Genomic DNA, 24,671 nt, shown 5'->3' on the forward strand with positions numbered 1-24,671 from the left:
CTCATCAAATGGCCAGACCCAAATATTAAATTAGATTCAAGATCAACCTAGAAGGAGATTTTTGGCAGAAAATCTCAGGGTTGTGTGCTTAAAGCATGGACTAACATTTTTTTAAACCCTTACCTTCTGTCTTAGAATTGATACTAAGAAGACCAGCAAGGGCTAAGCAATTGGAGTTAAGTGATTTGCCCAGGGTCACATAGAGCTAGGAAGTATCTGAGGCCAGATATGAAGTCAGGACGTCCCATCTCTAGGGCTGGCTTTCAATACCCCAAGTCACTAGGAGTTGTTATTCAGTCATGTCTGACTTTCCATGATCTCATTTGGTGCTTTCTTGCCAAAGCTATTAGACTGGTTTGCCATTTCCTCCAGCTCATTTTACAGACGAGGAAATTGAAGCTAACAGGAATAAGTGACTTGCTCAGGGTCACAGAGCTAAAAAGTATCTGAGGCAAAATTTGAATTCAGGAAGATGAATCTTCCTGACTCTATATCCAGTGCTCTATCCACTATACCACCTAACTGTCTAGTGAATTTATTCTTAAAATGTTTTGAATAAATTTTATTGATGCCTTTTTTTACATCACCAAAACCCCAGCATCCTCTCTTTTCCCCCTCACATGGGCTCATTCCATATAACAAATAATATTTTAAAGACAAAAAAAGAAAAAGTCAATAAAACTGAAAACCACATTGTAAAAGTCTGAACATTTGTGCAAAGCATTACAATCATGAAGTAAATTCATTCTTTCATAAGTTACTTTTTAAAATATAGATTTAAAATTTATTTTCAACTCTAAATCACCCCTTTCCCCCACTACATTTAATGAGAAAGTAAGGAAAAATAAATAGGTGCAGACTTGCAAAACAAGTTTCTGCATTTGCTGTGTACAAAAAAAGGTTAGAAAAATATGCTTAATCTGTGCCTTCCATCGATCAGTTCTCTATGTGGATGTGAATGGCTTGTTTTATCGTGACATCATGAGTTCTTAGGAAGTATAGTGGGTCAGTATGATAAGAACTTAGAAGTAGAATATCTTTAAAGTATTATTATTACTCTGTAGATTGTTCTTTTAGGTCTGCTCATTTTGTTTTTATATCAATTTATACAAGTCTTCTTGGGCTTTTCTGAAATCTCCACAATTTTTGATATGTTGCAGTAGATAGAGTGCTGCACCTGGAGTCAAGAAAATCTGAGTTCAAATCTGATCTAAAAAAACTTACTAGCTCCATTACCTTGGGTAAGTAATTTAATATCAAATTCATTTTTCTTACCTTTAATAAGAAAAATCAAAGCACCTACAGCCTAGGGTGGTAGGAATGAGATATATGGAAAGCACTTGACATAGTAGGCTGGCACATAGTGGATGCTTATTAAATCAATCCTTCCTTTCTTTTTCCCTCCCTCCCTCCCTTTCTCCCATCCTTCCTTCCCTCCTTCAAAATGCTTCAAAAGCATTTTATATACCAAATATAAATTTTAAATAAGAATTATGATATATTTTCCATATCACAGATACTTTCCTTTAGCACAGATAATTGATTGTTGATTCTGTTTAAACTTGAAGGCTTATGAAATGAAGGGAAGAAAGATTATGATAGAAAACTAAAGTAAAAGACATAATCTGGAGGCCAATTCCATGGTTTAAGAGCAGATAATATATTTATTGGTATAACCATTTTCCAAACCTCACAGAGGCAGAAGAAACAAGGAGATCAAATGATAGAAAATCAAATACCTGGACTCATAATTTCATTTTGCAGTCATGTATTTTGAATAATATTTATTAATATAATCATTTCTCTTACATGAAAGTTTAATCCCTTTTTGGAGTTGGGGTGGCAAGAATTAGAATTAAAGTATAACTGACAAGAATAAGAGCAATTAATTCTACTTAAATTCTATGAAAGGTATCTTCAGATCTTTAAAGGACAGTGTAAGAGGAATAGACTTTCTTTTTTTGATGCTATGAAGAATAATGGGCAGAAGTTGAAGAGAGGCAGATTTCAACTTGACATGAGAAAAAAAATGGCCTCCATTTAATGGAATGGCAGTCCAAAGAAGAATGGGTCACCCTAGTAAATGGCAAAGTCCTATTTTTGAAATTCTTCAATCAGGCTGGATCAGCACTTATCAGGAGTATTACTTAGTGGTTTCCTGCAAGGCATCTCTCAGGTCTATGACCTTTTAAGATTTTTGTGAGTAGATAGAAGTAATAGCATAAACACTATGATTGATATCTAAATGTAATATGATTAAGTTTCTGTTATCTGTACTACCAAAAGGGCACATAAAGTAGAGTAAACCAATACTAAAGCACAATATACCTTGTTTCTCTATTTGGTAAGCAGGGCCACTGGTCTAACCTGTTTGATTAGTGAAACAATTGGTTGCCAGAAATAACATCTAACACATGAGAATAATCCTTATTCTTTTAACCTAAAGGTGAGTGTAGTCACTTTCTGAACACGAGAGAGCACACTGCTTTAGTTTTCATGTTATATATTCCAGTGCTCATAATCAGCATTTGCAAAAGGATCACCTTGAAAATAATAGCATTGTCTATTGCAAAGGATGAGGAGGGTATAGCCAACATCTCACACTGGGTACAAAGATAAGGTCAAAATAAGTACATGATTTAGACCTAAAGGGTGATAGCATAAACAAATTAGGGAAGCATGGAACAGTTTATCTGTCAGATCTGTGGATGAGGAAAGAATTTATAACCAAACAGGAGATAGGGAATATTAAAAGATATAAAATGAAATATATTTTCTACAAGTTTTTGCACAAACAAGACCAATGTAACCATATGCTTATAGTCAAATAACTAATTTTCAAGGAGAAAGATCAATATCTATATCACATTATAGAAAATAATGAGAAGACTAGATGGTAACCAATTGATATAACTTTAACCTGACCTATTTAGACAAAATGTTGGGCAAAAAATAAAAAAGATAGGAGGATAAAAGTACAGATATCTTCAGAGACTTTTACCATTTTATAAGGAAGTTTAATCATTGAAAATAAATTGCAAGAGGACTACAAGAGTTTTGAAACCTTCTCAGACAGCAAAGATTTGATCTCCTAGCCAAACCAAGAAAGATGGCAGCCATGGGTAAAACCACTTTAGACTACAAATGTGTTTATAAAATCACTGGGCAAAGGATGGAAGAAGATTATGAGAACAATTATCTTGTAAAATAGCAAGAAGCAGAGGAAGGGGAAAGAAGTTTATAGTCAGTTTAGAGAGATAATCTACTAGGCCAAATCACCCTGAAGGCATTTGAGGGTCAAATTGGATGGAGAACAATGAACAAGTTACTTAAAGGAAAAGATCAGCAAAGATTTCTATTATAAAATCTCTTCTCCATCAATGATAATGGAACCATTAGGGTTTGCATTCTGACATCACAATCACCGAAATACAGGATGAGGAAGTCTTAAGTATCAGTAAAGATGGAAAAAATAGCCAGGCTAGACCAATTATATACAGAAAAAAAGGATGTGCTAGGTGAAGGCAACACAGTTTTGAGGGCATGAAAGGATTGATTCTCAAGGTAGATATCTGTAAAAGATGCTAACCAAATGCTTAGGAAAAAATTCTAGACTTTATATCAATAAAGCAAATGAGAAAAAAAAAAGCTGCCAACCTACATTCCTTTTATGTGAAGTCTCTGCAAAATCTCCCACTTAGAAGCCATCCTTGAAGGGATGAGAAAGAAACAAGCACTTTTGCCAATGATATTCTATAAATTTCACATATTTACAGTCATCTTTAGAACCAGTTTAGGAGTTCAGAGGACACAGAACCCATGTGTGCTTGTTTGAAGATTATAAAACAATTTTATTTAGCAAAGTAAAGCATCACCTTAGAAGTTCTTCCTTAATAAAATATTTTAAATGCACATGCCAAAATTACCTAAGAGGTCTTGAAACATGTGAGACAACTTTCTCCTGTTCACCAATATCAATGGAAGCATAAAATAAGTAGACATATATTAGTCAAAAGTGTTTGCCACTAGAATGCAGGCAATTCATTACTAAGTCAAAATGGGAGGATCCTTTAGTCCTCTAGTTCAAGGCTTTTAAGTTACTCCTTCATGTAGATGGTGTCCTGCTGACTGCAGAAAGATCAGGATCACTCCTTGATATTTGCAATAAAATGAATAATTATTCAGAAGAATCCATCTAACTCTCCACACAGTAAAAACCAAATGGATGAAAAATACCTACTTCCCAGACTATGAAATGTAGTCGAACTGACAGCTTAGTTGGTCTATTTACCCACCTACTTGCCTATCTTTCTCCCTATCTATTTGTGTTTTTGCATATTCTTCTTCCATTGCTGATGTATAGCTGAGAACTACAAATACAGAATAAATACTACAATCTGCAATGTTGTAAGTTGCCAAGAGGGCAATGAGGAGGTATATGGATGCTACACCTAGAGTACAACATCAATTTCACAAGGGGACAGGCTTAAAGGAGGTCATTAGAAAGATGTATGGTCAGAGAAAAGATCTGGTTATGTAGCAAAAACAAGAACACCTAAAAGAGTGCCAGTAAATTTTGTGCTATACAGGTGTCCATGCAGTGCTCACAGATTAAGAAGATCATGGCACACTGGATGTACTCTTTATAGAAAATTTATGGGAGGAAATGGATAAGAGTGGTGCAGGGTGAGAAGGACTTGGAGAAGTAGTGATCTTTACTACTGGAGGTCACGTCCACATTGGTGAGATGAATGAGTAGGAAAGAGATTCAATGTATCTTTCTGTTCATATTAATGCCTAGTTCTGCTCCCCAACACTTAAAAAGAAGGAAAAAACAGCTTTTATTACAACATTTCATTTGTTTACATTCCATGTATATTCTTAATTTTATTATGTGAAAATTATCTTTAAGAGGACTAAAAACCTCTCAGTTTGTTTTCTGATTCTCTTGGAGCTTTTTCAGGTGACCTTTGACTGTTTTTGCTTCTTCAAATCAGTTCTTTTTGTAAAGGTGGGATGATTGTGCTTGACATTCTCACTTGAAAATGTTGAAACTGCTAAAACATGGAGGAATTAAAGAACATACACTGTAGTAAAATTTTATCATAAGCAAAACTATAGTCTAACAATTTAAAAACGAAAATATTTTGTTTACTAGATTATTTAGGCATTCTGGAATTCTGAACTATTTCTATGACCGTTATTTTTAGAATACATTAACATATTTCAGAAAAAAAGACTTTTAATTCTATTTTCAAAAGCTAGTAAGTCACATGAAAATAATTAACTCTATTTTGAGAGAAAATTATCTCCCCTTTCTTCTCTAGCTAAATCTTAGATGTTGATTCAAACACCTGGAGGCAAACATTACATGTGATAAGTTTAGTGAAGGGTTCTTAAATATTCCTGTGTACCAAGAACCCTTTAGGCACTGTGGTGAACCTTGCAACCCATCCAATAATCATATTTTTTAAGTCATAGAATAAAATGAGTACAAAAGGAAATCAATTATATTGGAATAAAGTTATCAACATTTAAAAAAACCATGGAACCCAGGCTACAAACCCTGATCTGGCATGAAGATATTTACATATTTCTCTTTACTCCTTCAAGGAAGTCCAGCTTCAGTTAAGTCTTTAGGGTACAGGTATGTAGGGAGGAAGGTCTTGGATCAGTGCACAGAGGGCCCCAGAGAAGTTGTGGGAAGTTAGGGGACAGTCTCAAGGGCAGATATATCAATTACCAGGACAAAGTCAGAGATCCTTCAGAATACCGAGACTTCATCTGACTCTCCTCTAAGATCCATAACCTTCAAGTGGAATTATTGTTTAGAGCAGAGGAACCATGCATACACCTGCAGCCATATATATGCTGTCCACAACATTCTCCAGTGTAACCCAAACTAGATTAAAACATAGTTGAGAACTATTTAATAAAATAAAGAAAAATACAGTAAGGCATAGATAATGTTAATATGTGATTTTCTAAGTCAGACTGCATCCACAGGGATCCTTATCTATGGTCTAGTGGTCCCTTTCTTAAACTGAGTTTGACAGCAGTGATCTAGCATTAGTATCCCTCAAGATCAAATGTAACCTTTACTTAGATTGGCTTGGTTTGATCCCTGTGACCCTGGTCTAAATAATTCATATCTAGGATTGAATCAGAGGGTAAGTAGGGGGTGCAGTAGAAAGAATGCCAGTTCTAGAATTAGGAAGACCTGAGTTCAAATCCAGCCCCACATACTTCCTTGCTGAGTGACCCTGGTCAAGTCATTCAACCCTGTTTGCTTTAGTTTTCCTCATCTATAAAAAATGAGCTCAATATGGAAATGGCAAACCAGTATCTTTGCCAAGAAAGCCCCATATGGGGTCACAAAGAATCTAACACACATGAAATAGCTGAATAAGTCCTAACTCATTAAATACCAAACTTGATTATACTATACTTGATATATATATATATATATATCTTGATATATACAAACTTGATATACAAAATATATATTTTGCTTCAATTATCATCTGGTAGATGTTATAAATTTATAGTTTTTCCCTTTCTCCATTATTCATGCTCTCTCTCTACAAATGAAATTGCTGTGTGTTTTGAGTAACAAGTCTGATCTACAGTGGGAAGAAAATGGTTTGAGTTTGTAAACCGAGCCTTGCTCTATTTCTTATGACAGAACACCATGTGGAAAGTACAACATAATTTTTAGAATAAAAGCCAAAATGCTTCTGAACTTCTTGAATTGACAGAGAATACTCCTCCCACCCTCCCTCTGTATCTCCTCTCTCCAGTCTTCCTCTCCTCCTCTTCCTCCTCCTCTCTTTATCTGCTTTCAAAATAAGTTGAACAAACTTAGCCTTGGAAAGATAAACTGAAAAGAAAACCCCAAATACAAAAAAAAAAAGCCAAGTGATGAAAATACTTCAATCTAACTCATTTTTTTATTCTTCCTCTAGTATACATAAAAACAAAACAAGGATCTCCTGAACTTAAGGTAAAACCAAAAAGAAAACAATGTAAAAATAATTGAGGGGATCTGCATTTTTAAAAGGGAGGAACATAATACAATGATAAGAAGAACAAAATGTGTGTTCCTTCTAATACCACAAATAACTGGATTCTTCATCACACTCCACCCTCACTCGATGAATGAATGAATAAACAAAGAAAACTATGAAAATGTTTGGAAGTTTCACAATAGTTAGCAAAGCAGACAAAAACCTTCCTGACCTGAACCAAAGAGTGTTATTTACTCAGCTAACATTTAAGAGTAAAATAAAGGTACTCACTCACACTGACCCCAATGGCAGCACAGGCTCACTTCAAACAATTCATGAACTCCTTGGCCAGGAACCTTGAGGGGCACAAATATTCTTGCTACTACCACCAATCATTTCAGCTCTCCTATGTGTTCTCCTCTCCTCACCTATACTCACCCCTCTCCTATGCCCCAAATCAAATTGCAGAAATTTTAACGAGAGCCAAAATAAACAAAATCCTACTTTCCATTTGTCTTTCAAATCTCCCTGTCTCTTCCTCCTTCAGCATACCAGGGCAACTAGGCAATACAGGATCCTGTTTCAAACGTGTTTGCTAGTTATATTGGGTGTGTTTCAAAACCTCAGCACCTCCGAGCCATTCCAAGGCTCAACAGTCTTCTGCATTTCCATGCTCCCATCTGTGGAGAACAGACCACATTAAAGGAAATTGGCTTCTTCTACCTGTCGCTAAACAACCAACTTTGTTTCTGATTCCTAAATGGTATACTGAAGGAATGTGCTGTGGGATGGAAGGTTAAATCAAAAATTGGACACCAGAGAGGACTTCCTTCTTCGATGTATTACTAAAATCAACAAATACTTGCTAGATGGTTTTCTCTGTAGAGGTCAACCTGAATTAGAAATGATCAAAGTTTCATTCTAGCTGCTTGCCTAAAAAGTTTGTTCTCTTTCATATATTTGCATATTCTCTAATCAAGAAGTAGGTATAGGAAAATGTTTGGCACAATTCCACTTGCTTGAGGAGTAGATGTACTATGAGGCTAGACTTGGAATCAAAAGACGAGGGTTCAAATCCCAACCCTGATGTTTGCTAGCCATGAGACAATGGGCAGATCATTTTACCTTTCTTAGTGTCAGTTACCTCATCTGTAAAATGGGGCTGGTGTAGTGACTTTCTCATAGGGTAGCTAAGAGGCTTTAATGAAGTAATATATGTAAAGTGTTTCCAAAATGGAGGGGAGGGGAAGGGAATAAGAATGTATATAGTACCTAGTATAATGCCAAGCATTGTACTAAGTGCTTTCCTTAACTCTTATTTTCTATTTGTACTGATTTTAATGCAGAAGACCAATAAGGGCTCAGCAGTTGGGGGTAAATGACTTACTCAAGAGTCAAACAGCTAGGAAGTATCTGAGGCCAGATCTCAATACACTGAGAGCCACCTAGCTGCCCAATCCTAAATGCTTTTTACAAATTTCTCATTTGATCCTAACATGCATCTGTGAGAGAGGTGCTATTATCATTTATATTCTACAGTTGAAGAAACTGAGGCAACTAGGTAAGCAACTTGCCCTAGCACACAAGTAAGAAGTGTTTTAGTCTAGATTTGAACTCAGATCTTCCTGTTTCCAGGTCCTCTGCTTTATCTACTCTGCCACCAGCTGCCTCTTTAAAACTTTAAAAAGTGCTAAGTAAATGTCAATTAACATTTCATCTTGTCAATCCTGCTTTATATTACTTGTCTTCTTTTGATCTTGTGTCCATAAGCTCTCTTTTCTCTATCTGAAAGATAATTTTCTATTCAATATTTTTTCCATTCTTTTAAAACTCTTGTCTTCTGTCTTAGAATCAATACTGTGTATTGGTTCCAAGGCAGCAGAGGAATGGTAAGTGCTACGCAATGGAGATTAATTAAGGAACTTGCTCAAAATTACACATTGAAGAAGAGTCGGAGGTCAGATTTGAACCTACAACCTATTTTGAAATCTTTTAATCAGTATAGAGCTTTTATATTTATGAAAAGCCGTGTAACCAGTGGATGTCCACTGCCTAGAAACTGGTGAAAGAAGTTGTACTACATGAATGTAATGGATACTATGTATACTATTATATATATATATATACATATATATATATATGTATTATATAAGAAATAAAGACCATGAAGGATACATAGAAATATAGGAAGACATAAACTCAGCAGACTGAAGGAAGCAGAAATGGGAAAACAATACAATATAATAGATGAGTATTACCACAAATATGTAAAGAACTAAAAAAAATTTGAAAGTGGATGCTGTAAAATTATCATGGCTAACCTAAGATATTAAAAAAAAATGTTTTTTTTTTTTTCCTGGAGTATAGAACACTGCCGATAACTGCTTTACTACTTTTTTATTCTGTTTTACTAAATTATTTCCCCCATTTATATTAAAAAAAAAAGAAATATTGGTTACATGGGAAGGCTCACGGATGTTAGGAAGAGCATATTTATATTTATAGATGAAGTAAAAACAACAAATGCCAATAATTTTAAAAGCTAAAGAACTGCCATATTGGAAAATGACTTGATGTAGCTGAAACTTTCAACATCAGCAAACCCTGCTCTTTCTTGGAATTACTGTATTTCAGATTTAGAACATGACAATGTGTCTCATCTTAATTTTTCCAAGTTCTATCAGATTGTCTTAACTGCTATTACGTAAACAGCATTAATTCTGATTATGATTCTTCCTAATGTTTCTTCTATTAGTCAATGTGTAATAATTAAAAGTATTTAGAAGGCAGATGTGGTCTCCCCAGACCCTGATACTCCCTATTTCCTTCCATGTAATGTAATGCATTGGGTAAGCAAAGCACCCTTCCTTTGGCACAAAACATTCAATGCATATTTTAGTTCAGAATTTTTCTTGTTAGTAACTGTCTCCAGGTAAGCCCTTATCCTCTTGGCTTTTCTTTTGCTCTATAGTTTCCCTTATCAATATCCAAACATTTGATTTTGTGTGTATATGCCCATGATCTCTCTAGACTTTCTCACATTAATTTCTTTGCTCTAGGTAGTGTTGGCAACACTTCACAACTTAGTATCATCTCCATGTTTCATTCATGTGTCACTGATTTTCTCTTCCCAATCTTAAATAAAAATGGAAAGACAAACAAACAAAATACTATAGCAAGGACTGAGCTTGATACTGAATAAGTAGCTCCTTCCAAATCATGTTTCTAATTCAACAAATGAGATAATGTTAACCAGCCTTCCTTTCTTAGTTTTCAATCTACATTCCAAATAGTCTGGAGTAAGAAATTTTCAGATGTAACATCTCAAAACAGGTTCTAATGTTTCACCATTTTTCTCATTATATGTACATTTCTTTTGCTCATATGTTTAACTATTATTCTGAGCCATACAAGTTTTGTCATCAGTAGTACTTCTCAATTGAGATGAGTTCTGTTGTGAAGCCAAAGAAGCAAATAGCTTTTATTCTTTATTTCAGAATTAAAAAAAAAAAAAAGCTCATCACAACTTGGCTAAGGAAATCCAAATGAAGTATCAAGAAAAAAAATAGTATAACAAGACTACAGTTTAAAGTGATTACTTTACCCAAAATGCTACCTTCCACCTTCAAATGCAAATGTCCATTGTGCTATCCTGCTATTCCCCCATAACTACTGTAGAAAATACCAGTTCAGAGAAGAAAAGTACTACCAGCTGTTCTTCAGTGTCTCACTTGGAGAAAATTTAATCTTGTTTGAAGAAATTCATGTATAAAAACATGAATTTATTAAATACTAAAATCAATTGTGATGGAATACTACTGGGTTATAAGAAATAATAAGCAGCTTAATTAAAAAACATGGAAAGATCTATATGAAATTATGAAGAATGAAACAAACAGAACCAAAAGAACATCACATATAGCTACAGAAATATTGTTTAAAGAATGTATGTATGTCCCTCTCCAGAGAAAGAACTGATAAATACAAATAAACAAGATATAGTTTTACATATATATATATATATCTATATATATATATATCTTTTCGTCAAATGATGTCTTCTCTAGTGGGGGAGGAGAGAGGAAAGGGGGGAGTTAACTGAGTATTTTAATGTGACAAACAAATAAATTTAAATAAAAGTAATATTATAAAACCTTAAAAAGAAGAAAATAATTAGATCGTATGCTATAATGGAAAGCACATTAGATAATGGAATTGAAGAAATGCATTCTAGTCCCAGCTCTGCAGCTAAAATAGCCATGGGGTCATAGTCGAGGTACAATAGGCTTAGGACCTCTAAGACTCAATTTTATCAACAATCAATTTGGAAGGGGTGGATTCATTTTTTTTTAAGGTTCAGTGTTTTATGATTCCTTTATTAATGGAATTTTCCAGATTACCAGTAGAATTATTCCAGTTTCCCTTTAGAAGTCATATAACATAGCATATTTGAAATGATTGGGATTTCTATTTTTTTTTCAGAAACACATTAAACAAAGGGTGTACATCTTTGGAGGTCCTTCATGCATATCACAAGAAGGGATCAATGTGTGTACATAAAGAGATGCCTTTATATACAATTATAGCTGACTGAAATAGGTTCATGTTCCTAGTTATAATAAAAGCCAATGACTTTCTCAAATAGAAAGCCCAGTGCTCCTGGACCTCATTCCTTTTATGCAATTTTATCCTAGATTAGGGATGATAATCCAATAGGGTTTGCAGTATGAAGTTCAAGTTTAAAAAATCAACAAATACTTATTAAGTTCAAGTTATTACTATGCTGGATAATACTGTGCTGGATACTAGAGATGCAAAGGGGAAAAATGATACTCAAGAAGTTTAGCTTACACTCAATGTTTGCTCAGAGGAATAAATACAAAATGATAGTGTTCTTGTATCCCAAGGTTTACAACCCCTATTCTATAGGCAATAGGGAGCCATTCGTTTTTCTTTTAGTAGAGGAAATAAAGTTGAATTAGGAGCAACAGATTCCACTTGGCTCACTGATAAACAAGAGAGCTTTAAAGATCAGAAAGTAGAAGAAAAAAATGTAGTAAGAAGGTAGGTAGAAATGAGAGTACAGTTATTGGGTGACCATCTAGTACATAAGTAATGTCAATGAGGGGAACTGGAATAGAAATTTGTGAAAGAAAACTACTTTCCTAGGTTGGAAAAACAAATAACCTTGTGGTACTATTGGGGCTTTCCCACAAAAGAAATACCTTGTACTGACACTGTGGGAAATGATAAAGAAATTTACATTTTTTCTCTGCCTGATACCATACTGGAAACTAATAATATCTCAGGCTTTTGTACTATTTGTAGTTCATACAGTAAGTTCAGGAGCCATAAGTAGTCTTTGAGATCATATTACTGTCACTTGTGTCCAATTCTTCATATTTCTAAGCATTTCTTGGCTTAGTTTGATCTAGTATTAAATACTCTACATCTACCATATATCCTAAGATGAAAATATATTTCCTTTCCCCAAAAGACAGAAAATATACCCTAAAAATCAGGACTGGGACAAGTAATGCCACAGGTCTGAGTTCATTTAATGTTTGACCATGACTCCTAATAATATTTGAATACAAATTTCGTCCATTGACGAGGATTCATGGTTTTGTTATTTTTATGAAGACTTGTCTCATCTAACATGATAACTTGGTCATTATAAACATATTTGTTCAAAGTTGTGTGCCCTTTGTGCCTTTAAGAGGCTTAGAAATGAGGTAAGAATGTCTGACACATAATTATTTTCTGAAAACTATGGTTAATTTCTCCATTCTCATCCCTGAGAATAAAATACACAGAGAGAAAGCATAACAGAAACTTACCTATTTAGTACAGGAATCTTTCTATATTTCTGAATCTCCTCCTTTCCCCCCAAAATGATTGGTTCTGAACATTTCTCCAGGGCCAAAAGCATGGCTAATTGTGCTAATTGTATATGTCCTCCAGAGATGCCATTTTGATCTCATTATTAAAAAAAATACATCACTAGGCAATGATTCTGTGGAAATCAGAGTACTGGAAAATTAGAAAATTAGACTCAGGTAAAGCTTTCCAAAATACTCAGGACATTTATAACCAATTTATTTTGGATAGTGTATCCAAAATAGGAAAGTATCAAGTAGTGCTTAAAATGAGTATATATTTCAAATACTGGCAACAATTAAATGTCTCTAAAAGCCATAAGTTTAAAATAACTTGACTTTGTACTTGGAATCTCCAGGCTTCAAAGTCTATTGCTTGAGTTCTACAACCTTCCCATGAGGTAGTTATTTGATCAGTTTTGAGAAAGAGTAAGTTGAAGGAGAAAATGGCATTCTAAAGACAAAATAAAGGTAATTGACTGAATCACTGAATTGAAAACAGAACTCAGGGATCTGAAATCTGAGCATCTTGCTCTAACCTCATTAGCACGGGTCCCTTGGAAAACCTGATTGGTCCCTCTGCTCTCCATATTTAAAGGGCTAAACATGTAAGTCATCTCACATACTTTCCACATTTATATAAAGTAGATATCAAGAAAGACCAACAAATGTATCTTAACATGAGGAAAATACTATAGAGACTCCTCTTAAAATAACACAATTTATACCTGTATGTATATATATATATATATATATATATATTCATACAGAACCTTCAGATTCCCCTACCCCATCTTGCAAGGTAGTTTCACTTGCTCTCATTTGTTCCAAAAATTTCCATGAAACAGCATGATCAAGAGTCTTTTTTTAATTTTAGGTGAGAGAAGGAAACAGACATAGCAAGATTAAAATTCACCTTTATATCATTAAAATTTTAGCAGAGATCAGAATCCAGACTATCTAACTTCCAATATTGGTGACATAATGTCACTTTATTCCCTTTGGCTACTGATTAGATTTATTTTTGCATGATTTTACCCCCAAATCTTTAACATTTAATGCAACTACATTAATTTGTATTAGACATACAAAGAGAGAGCTAGAGAGACAGATACTAAACAGAAATAAAAACAGAGAGAAAATATGAGTAAAAACAAGTCCATAGAGCTCTCCTAAAACAGTAGAAAGTTAGAACTGAGTATGACTAAGTAATTTCAGAAAGATGAATTTCCATTATTAAAATGCTAAATCACAATGCCTAGAAAGTCATGGGAGATCTAGAATATAATGACACTAATGTGCTGATTCTGTCTTTGACATTGTGTGACTACAGGTAAGTCATTTAAACTTGTTGAGCCTAAGCTTCCCCATCTGTAAACTGGAGATGAGAGATAATCTAGTATTGTAAACAGATAGGGATCCAGGTCTGCCTCAGACTCCTATTAGCTATATAATCACTTAACCTCTTTGTTCCCCAAGCAGCTAAGAGAGTCAGGGCTCATCTGTATTGAGAAAGGAAATTTCCACATCAAGAATTTCCTGCAGAGATGAAATTTCAAGTCCTGATAGATGGACAGATAGATAGGTAGAGAAACCAAGAAATAAACAAACAAAAAAAGCAATCAACCAATAAAGGCACAATACCTGTGGTATTCCCCTCACAGGCTTGTTTCAGAGATCCAATGAGGTTACTTATGTAAAATTCTTTGGAACTGTTACAGTTATACACCCATGCACATATCCATATATATCATAACTCTCTGGACAAAGAGACACAATGAAAGCACTAGATAGAGAAAGAAGGCTTATTTGCATTAATTTTCTCCAGTAGAGGAAGTACTCTGTAAAGTCACCAACTCTAGGTGGGGCTTTTTTTTTAATGCCCTTTTTAAAGGGTTAAGCTAAATGATGATGGTTCCTTTGAGTTCTGCCATTTTATGATTCCTAAAGCTGGAATTCATAGAAAGCTTTTAGGTCTCCAGAAAAGAACAATTGCTTAATTACTTATTCCTCTAATTTAGAGAGTTCATTATAAATGGTTCTATTATTGTGAATATCCAACAAAACATTTATAATGGCAATAGATAAGATGGAAGAAAGAATTCAGAACTTATTGTAAACATGGTACCAGCCTGGGGTGGGGTGGGGTGGGGGAAACACCACCTAAGAAACTTTCTTTTTCAAATGTCTTTCCAGTTCCATTAAAATATGCTAGATTGCTATTTACAATCAGGAGATTTTGAACAATAAATGGGAAGGTAGGATAAGAATTGATGATGCTTCAGCTGCATTATTGAGATCCCAACCATAGGTCCCAAAGAGCAGACCAAATATCAAGATGCACAATGCATTAAAGGAAAGTCAAAATATTTACTGAATATTGACATCTGGGCTCTTAATAGGAATGCTTGTCCCTAGGGTTTTACTCTTTTATAATCAGCCAGAAATCTATCTAGTGTTAAAGTGGAACAATCAGCCAAAAGAATTAAGTCTGAGGATTTCAAGCTAATCAGTTATGATCCCATTTGATCCTTTGTTGTTTTAAAGGAAAAGACCATTTTCCATACTAATTTGTAATATTGCCATATTATCATGATCAAATAGTTACATTCTACCATTTTTATTACTTTAAATCAAGGAATAAATAACAATTAGTCTTTTGATAATAATACCAGAATTGAACTCGAATACCTTAAAACAAAATTAGAGGACAAATTGCCATTATTTAGGGGGAAAAAAAAACATAGGTTGGCCTGCTAAGAATTATGTGTCCAAACAGAAGGAAAATTGTAAAAGCTCTTTACCAAATAAATAAATCAATAATGAAGACTCCACTCCCCAGACTGAAACTTCTTTCTCTCTCTCCTTCTGCCTGTGCAAAATTCAAGTAATTATTTGATTTAAGAATTACAAAAGCATAAAATATCAGATTTGAAAGGGACCTTAGAGATCACCTAGTCCAATTGCCTTATTTTACAGATGAGTAAACTAAGCCAAGAGAAAGGAAATGACTTCTCTGAGGTCAATGAGAGAAAATTTCATTAGTTTTCCTTAGATAATGTACTTAGTTTTAAGGACAAATCCTCCTTCTCTGTGAAGATCCTTGAGGGCAAGACCTGATTCTTGCAATTTTTCCTAACTTCAGCACTTAGCACAGTTCCTGAAACACACTGGAGGGTTACTATATGTTTACTGAATGACTGATGAAAACAGACAAGACTATTATTATAAGCCAATATCTCTATTTAAAAAACAACAACTAAAACGCCTTGAATAAAAATTACACCTAAGGATTATTTCTACTCTTCTTAATTCTGTTCTCTTTCTGCATATGCTGCCCAGCAAATCTCACTTCATGCTCCTCTCTTTTTATTGAAAATTAAGATTCAATGGGTCATTGAAAAATAGTTACATGAGCAGTTGTACTCAAAGGTATTTCTTTTAAGGGCATTAACATGAATATGAAGTCAACTGATCAATGACATTTACTGGTTGCCCACAAAGTACAGACACATGGGCAGATATTATGGGAGAGTTACAAAGGCAACAGAGTTTTTAAGGAGGAAGAGAGGGAAATATACTGTATATAAATGACAGCTATAAACAGCTATAAATTCTTTGAGGAGAGGAAACATAACTGCCTTTTATTTTCTCATTCTATGTATCTGGGCATCCTAAATGTTATGAAATGAATGACTATCCATGCAGGATCTATGAATGAGAGATTGCTGGTAGTTTTCCCATTAAAATGTCCACCTTTTGCAAAATAAACAAACAAACCCCAGAAGCTTACCTACAGTTGGCTTTTCACAGCTGGTTGGGGACCCCCCAAGCTCCAGTAGGAGCCAGCTGAATATGCTTTACTGGCTAGCTAATTATTTATTTTCATTAAGTTGCATCATTTCTTTCTCCAACCCCTTCCTTTTCCTTGTAAATGGGAGGAAAACAGTATGGAGACCGATATGGTTATAAGCTAGAAAGCTCATTACATGCAAGCTACTCTTGGATCTCCCATCCCCAGCTCACTCACAGACATTCATCTGCATGAAAGGAAAAACAAAACAAAACAAAACTCTTCTTTTACAAAGCAGGCACCTTGGGGAGGATTTAACCACCTTAGTGTGAATTGCTTTAACCAGACAATCTTCTAACACTTAGCTGAGCAATACTTAGCATCTAGAGAATGGGCATTTAATTGGCCTCATAGGAAGGAGTGATAGCCAAGGGGAGGGTAACAAGCTGAAAAAATTTAGGAGGGAGGCAAGAGAATGCAAGTTGAGAGTATTGAATATTGGGTTTTTGGGAGATTGAAGGTAAGATGTGTTGTCCCTACCTGATTTGAGGGAGTACTAGTTTGGAAGGATGCAGGTAGTCAGTATTATCATCTTCCCCACTGGAGAAATGGAAAAGGGGAGGGGGGGTAAAGGTGATAGGGAGCTAGTGGGCCATAGGAATAGTGAAAAGAGCATTGGTTCTGGAATTGGAAGACTTGGTTTCAAACCCTGTCTTGGAAGCTTACTAGCTAGATGATCTTAAGGCAATTCACAACCCATTTCCCTTTGGAGTCAGTTTCTTCAACTGTAAAATCAGGACTATAGTAAATGACCTCCAAGATTCCTTTTAATTCTAAATCTATGATCCTATGTAAGTACTAAGAGAGCAAAGGTCACTTATATGAACTATATCATACCTTCAATATTTCTCTGGATGTAGTAGATGGTTAGTGTTCACTTATTGAACTGAAATAACATTTCCCTCTCTGTCTGCTCCTTCCCCTATATCAAGATGGTAGAGTTTAGGATATCAGATTCCTAAACTGTCTCATTTATAAACTAGAATCCATGGAATCATAATGCCAAGAAAGCAATAATTGCTCCCCAAATGAAGGAAATGACCAGTTTCCCACTGTTTGGGCACATATCAAAGGGAGGGAGAGACATAATTGTTGATTCCAGTGTTTTATGGATCAGGGCTAATTTCTGTATTTAGAGAGGCAATGGTTCTGAATGGAAGAATTGGGGTGGGGGGAAAGTCAAAGTCTCTCTCTTTATGGAATTTCTCCAATTTGAAGCCTTTGGAACACGTGTTCTAAATGTGAAAATATGAAAAACCTCAAAGGGATTTTCCTAAAGCAAAGTCATGTTACTTTCTCCTCCTCACACATACTCATGCAAAATCCACTGGCTCCCTATTATCTCCAGAATAAATTATAAAGTAGAGTTTGCCACTGAAGGCTTTTTACAACCTAACCTCTTTCTACCTCTGCTTTTCTTACAGCTGATTCCCCTCTACTTACTCTCTGATTTGGCTGTTCTCATCTACCCGCTGTTTCTCACACCCAGCACTCCATATCTCAATCTGGGCTTTTGCATCATGGGCCATTCCCCACAAATAGGCTGCTCAACCTACTTGTCTCTTCCTCCTGCCTTCCCTGACAGTCACAGAAACACAGTTCAAGCCTTACATTCTACAGAACGCCTTTCCAGGATCCTCTGGTTACGTGTGTCTTCCCTATAGAGATCACCTCAGATATATTCTGTCTCAGTTTTCTAGTTATTTGCATATTGCTTCCTCCATTAGAACAGGAGCTCCTTGAGAGAAGAGACCAAGACCATTCTTTTCTTAGAATCCTCAGAATTTAGTCCAAGTAAATACTTAATAAATGCTTGTTGGCTACTTGCAATAGCCTAAGGGACTCTGAGGTGTAACTGAAAATAGTGAGTGGAAAGAAACCAAAGATAATTTGGAAGTTTAGGGCTCTACACAAAAAGAGAAGTAGGCAGAGTTGGGGGCTTTGAAGAACAGAAAGGAGTAAGGGATGTGGGAGGGAACCACTGATGAGTAGATAAACCCTATTTTGACAACTTTGTATAGAGCCCACTTTCTTCTCTCCTTCCCATCTCCCCCAAGACTGAGTCCTTTATCCAAATCTACACTAAATACTCCACCTCCCTCTGAAATTCTCTGAATTAAAGTTATCTAGGAGCTAAGCAATAAAAACCCTAGGCAGAGCTAAGGTTTAGGAGGCATTGGATTTCATCCATTTATTCACAGCTCAGTTCTAAATTTAGAAAAGCAATCTGATTAATCTTCCTCAATGAAACTGTAGCTTTGAAGGAGTGAAAAGACTTAGATCTGCCTAGATTAGAAATCCAGAGGTTGTTAGAGAGAAATTAGGATAGTTTCCTGCCCAAATCAGTTCCTTGCCTCAGTTATCCATAATAGTTCCCAGAAATGCCTGGTTCTTTGCAGTATTGATTACAGCCAATTACATGAATTGCTCTCCAATTAAGCCTGATTAGGAAGCAGCATTATAAAGGATTGTGCCTATCATTAAGGGTCAGACAAAATCTGTTGCACATTTTCCTGTTCATATATACCCAACCCTTACAATTTGTTCCTTCTTTTGTATGGGCCTCCATGAATAACATTAAAACCAATAATTAAAACAAAAGGAAATGCTGGTTGTTGGATAATTGAAGAGATTAACTTGGCAGGGTTGGACTAGAAGGACCTCATGGAGGAGATGAATTTTGAGTGGAACTTTGAAGAAACAAAGTGTATGGATGGGGATGAACTTTACACATAGTTTAAAGGTGGAAGAGGCCTGAAGAGTAGAAGGGACCCAGTGCTTTTTCCTTGACACTGAATTAGGACATTGTAATTCTAGTTGCAGTTCTGATATCAACTAGTTATATGAATTTAGTTAAATGACTTAATACTTGTGAGCTTCACTTTCCTCATCTATAAGATAAGGAAACTGGACTAGAAAACCACTAAGAATTCTTGTAAATGTAAAGGGCTATGTGTGATTCCACAAACAAAATGGCAGTTTGTATGGCTTCAATGGAGGATGTGAATTAAAGTTCAGCAGGAATAGAGTTAGTGACAAGGAAAAGTTGTTGCAGCATCAAAGAAGTATATGTTGAGAATTTTATAGTCAAAGTGTTGACATTTTTGAGGAAAAAAAATATATATTTTCCCAGAGATCAATGGTGTGGGGTTGGGGCTTTAGGACAGCAGGGTCTATTGTTTTCAATGTACTGAGTGATCAGAAGATTTGAGGTCTCTTTCAAATAGGATAGCTCTGAAAACTGATCACAAATGAAGAAAATTCTTAGTCAAGTTAAGTTTGGAATCTAACCCTATAACATTAGTGAAATCCACTTGGAGACTTCTAAGGAAATAGGATCTTTGGGAGTCTTATGGCATGAAAAAAAAAAAAGCAAGAAATCTCCACACTGAAAGAAAAGGATAAATTCAGATGCTATTGAGTTCAGATTTCTATCTGATTCAGTTAGCTTTACTCTAAAAGGCAAAGACTCCATCCCAGTCAATTGCTAATCATCTAGTAAAATGGATGTTAATGGGAGGTTTACAATAGCAACCTGGTAAGTAGAAAAAGGATCCACCAGGAGTAATTCTATTTGGGTTTGAATCCCAGCTTTCCCCACAAATTCATTATATGACCTTTAATCAAGTCTCTCTGGGTTTCAGTTTCTTCATCTATAAAATAAAGGGTTGGAGATGAGCTCTATGGTCCTTTCTAGCCCTGAAGTATTAGGATTCAAATGAACATAAATTTCTTTTTCACTTGTTTCAGTTGCATTTGACTCTTTGCGATCATTTGGGGTTTTCTTGGCAAAGATACTGGAGTGATTTGCTTTTTTCCTTTTCCAGCTCATTTTACAGAAGAGGAAACTGAGACAAACAGGGTTAAGGGACTTGCCCAGGATCACAAAGCTTGTAACTATCTGAGGCTCTATCCATCCACCTAGCTGCCCCTGAACATAAATACATGCATGTTTTTAACGAATTTACTGAGGAAACATGTTCATGTGTAGATTTCAGATATCTATCATTTTGTTGATGGGCTGCTCCTTACATTGGGCACATTGGGATCTCTGTAGTTTAGTAGATGTACTTTGAGAGTTTTTTGGTCATGGCCAGGTAGAATCAGGCCTGGAGTCAGGAAGAAATAAGTTCAAATCCAGGCTCAGACACTAGTCCTGTGACCCTGTCAATTCACTTAACCTTGTTTGCCTCAGTTTCTTTATCTATAAGATGAGCTGGAGAAGGAAATGGTAAACCACTCTAGTGTCTTTGCTAAGAAAACCCCAAATGGGGTCACACAGTGTCAGACATGATTAAAACAACTGAATAAAACAACATGACCTTAAAACCAGCCTAATGATGAAATTATACACAATCACTCAGAATTACATATACAATACATATATGTGATTTCATATTTCAGTAGTATTTACCAGGGTATATTATAGAGGGAAAACTGCTTGGAGATGCTTAATTCATAAAATAGCATTCATACTTTCTATGTAAGATGCTCCAGGTATGTACCTCTTCTTGTTTACAGTATAGTCTTGAATACTCCTCTTTCCTTAAATTCAATATGTCCAAACCTAGCCCTATTTTTCCCAGTTTACCTTTTAACCTCAATGACACCTCATTTTCTTCTTTGGTTTTTCCCTTTCCTTCATTCATCACATCCACCAAGTTCTGTTGACTCTGCCTTTGAAATGGCTTTTGTGCCCATGCCTTCCTTGTCCTATTATTGCCTCCAACTTAGTCCAAGTGTTCATTGCCTCATGCCTGGACTATTGTAGCTGCTACCTGTCTTTCTTCAGTCTCTCTACATATCTTCACCAGGTTCTTTCCAAAACAGCTGCTTTCATTATGTAATTCCTTGACTCAAAAATAGCAAATGACTATCTGTTATCCATAGAGTCCTGTCCAATCCTCAGTCACATGGCTTTCAAGATGCCACCATATATAAAATATGTGACTCTTCCCCATGTAGTTAGCCTCTTTTCCCATTTCCCATTTTAGGAACATTTTTCATCAAGACAAGTCCTCACTATTCTCTTCTGCTGACATTATTTCTTTCAGATTCCAAGTCTTAGCACATACTTGTATTCCACTGTTTGAAATACCCAATCCATTTTCTCGTTAGCTAACAACAACAAAAAAAAAACCCAACAACCTATCCACAGTCATACAACAAGGTGTAGAAGTAAGAAGAGAAAGAAGGAGAAAATTTTTTTCAGACATCTTCCCTAGGAGTACATATGATATAATCAGTTAGATATGTAGTATAACAATCAAGAGTATATGGTATAGCAAAATAAACCAAAACCAAAACCTATATACCTTTCAAAGTCCAACTTCAATGCTACCTCTACCTGTGACTACTTCAAGCACCATTTAACTCTCTTTTCTTTAAACTTGCATTGCACTAATTGGTTATCTTTTGGCACTTGATCATTATTTAATTATTCTGGGATTTTTTGTTCTGTGAGCAGTAAAATCCACCCTCAGTGTTGGGAAAAACCTTAAAGTACACATCATTTTTTCACTTAAAGGCAGGTAGATGACACAGTAATTGGAGTTTGGAATCAGGATGACATAAATTCAAATGTGATCTTGCATACTTTCTATCTGTGTAACTTGCCCAACCAATTCCCATAACCTCTTTTTGCCTCAGTTTCCTCAACTATAAAATGGAGACAAAAATAGCACCTACTTCATAGGATCAAATGAGATGATATTTGTAAAGTGCCTGGTAGACCGTAGGCACATAATAAATGTTTGTTCCCCTCCCCTTCTAATAATGCAGATTTGCAATCTGTACATCATTTTTGTCTCATCCTTGTTTCAAAGTAGGGAAATGGCGTGATGAAATGATACAATATTTCTATCAAATGAGATGATATTTTTAAAGTCCTTAGCACAATTCCTAGCACATAGAAGGCACTTAATAAATGGTTATTCTCTTCCCTCTTCTCTTTCACCCTTCCCAACTGATCAGTTTCCAAGTCTTGTTAATTATACCTCCAAAACATGCATTTCACATATAATCTCTTTTCTCATAGTCACTACCCTAGTTCAATCTCAAATAATCTCTCACTTTCAGCATTTCAGTAGCCTTCTCAATTGATCTTCTCACCTCTAGTTCAGGGGTTCTTGATTATTTTTATGCCATTGACTCCCTTTGGTAGTCTGGTAGAGTCTAAGTACTCCTCAGAATCATATTTTAAATGTATAAAATAAAATACATAAAATTATAAAGGAATGCAATTATAATGAAATAGTTTTCAAATTAATCTTTTTTAAAATAGCTCATATATATACCAGGATAATAAATCCTGCTCTATTCTCTCCTTATTTAATCTAGCCTCCAAATAGCTGTCAAACATAAATAACTAATACATAGGTCTTCCAGTTTCATCCCCCACTTGAGAAATTCCATGGGTTCTCTCTAGCCTTTAAAATAATTTACAATGCCTCAGTTTAATTTTTGAAGTTATTCACCATCTGGCTCCAGTTTACCTTTCTAGTATGACTGCACATTACTACATTATTGTCCCTTGAACAATCTATGTTCCAACCAAATTGTCTGGCTTACTGTTTCTCAGACAAGATAGCTGACCTTTTGTTTTTGAGCCTTTGCACAGATTGTCCCCCTATACCTAGGACACTCCCACCTCATCTCTGTCTCTTGGCTTCCTTCACATCTCAGCTCAAGTCCTACCTTCTACAAGAAGTCTTTCTCAGTCATCCTTCATCTTTGTGCCTTCCCTCTGAGATTATCTACAAGTTATCCTATACGTGGCATGTTTGTGCATAGTTGTTTCTAGATTGTCTCTTCTATCAGACTTTGAGCTCCTTGAGGCTCGATTCTCTTACCATTCCTTATATCTCCAGTGCTTAGTATAATCCCTGGCACATAGTAGGTACTTTATAAATATTTGTTGCCTAATTGGCCTGCTATTGGAAATCTCTTCTGATGCCTCTGATTAATTGCTAGTGCTCTTCCCAATCAGAAATTATTTTGTGGATATTTTACATTTAATTTTCATTTACATATTTTCTTCACCATAGAACATAACTTCCTTGGGAACAGAACTAGCTGTTAGTGCTTACTACATTTGTTTAATAAATGATTTTTAAAAATTATTTTGCATTTCACTGAAATATTCAGGAGTATCATATTCCAATATGAAGGCACTTAAGAAGGCAAACCAAAGGATGGCCTTATCCAGCTGTAGAAAATTCATTCTAAAATAAAATTCCTTTGGGATAGAAGAATGAAAATTCCTGGTAACTTACTTGTAAAAATCTTCTTTTACTTGGCTGGTAATAATGTTTCTCCTATTTTTTAGATCTTGGAATTTCTCCCCAAGGGGTATAGAAAATCATTGAGCTGACCTTAGGGCTTCATACCTCTGTAAAAATCTACATCCCAAGAAAAGCTCTCCCTAGTCCTTGTTTAAAGAGTAAGTCCAGAGTTTGCTTTGTCCCAAAACTTGTTCAAATAATTAAATTCATCATGGTAAGGGGAAAAAAAGAAAAATAATATTTATATATAATTGCCTAAGATTTTCCAGCATGAGAAGGGAAAGAGGAAGTCTATTTTCAGTGACAATAATTACTCTGACAAAATTAACTTGAAAGGGGAAAAAGAAGTTTCATTCTGAAACTCACTACTGTTCTTCTTACTTACAATGATTTGCAATTCCCTGATGAAAGAGAGGTGATCTAGGCAAATGCAACTCCAGTCACTCTTGAAAATAATAATGTTCCCAGACCAGGAATTATGGGAGTTTAACTAAGGATAACCTCAGCATGTATGTCTCACTGCCAAGATAGTCCCTTAGAAATATCAAGTAACAGACTAACTACTTATAGGCTCAAACTTCTCAGTAAGGGGATAATTCTGCTGTCCAGTGCTTCATTTGTAGTTGCAACCTGATAAATACTTAAATAG

At 35.3% G+C, this 24,671-nt stretch overlaps 1 protein-coding gene across 2 annotated transcripts in view; it reads right to left on the bottom strand.

The window, feature by feature from the left end:
• Positions 1 to 24,671, bottom strand: part of TET2 (tet methylcytosine dioxygenase 2) — a 168,047-nt gene that overhangs the window by 74,910 nt on the left and 68,466 nt on the right. The gene's annotated exons all lie outside the window — the stretch shown is intronic.

The sequence above is a fragment of the Monodelphis domestica genome, chromosome 6, assembly GCF_027887165.1.
Source record: "Monodelphis domestica isolate mMonDom1 chromosome 6, mMonDom1.pri, whole genome shotgun sequence".
Classification (NCBI taxonomy): Eukaryota; Metazoa; Chordata; class Mammalia; order Didelphimorphia; family Didelphidae; genus Monodelphis; species Monodelphis domestica.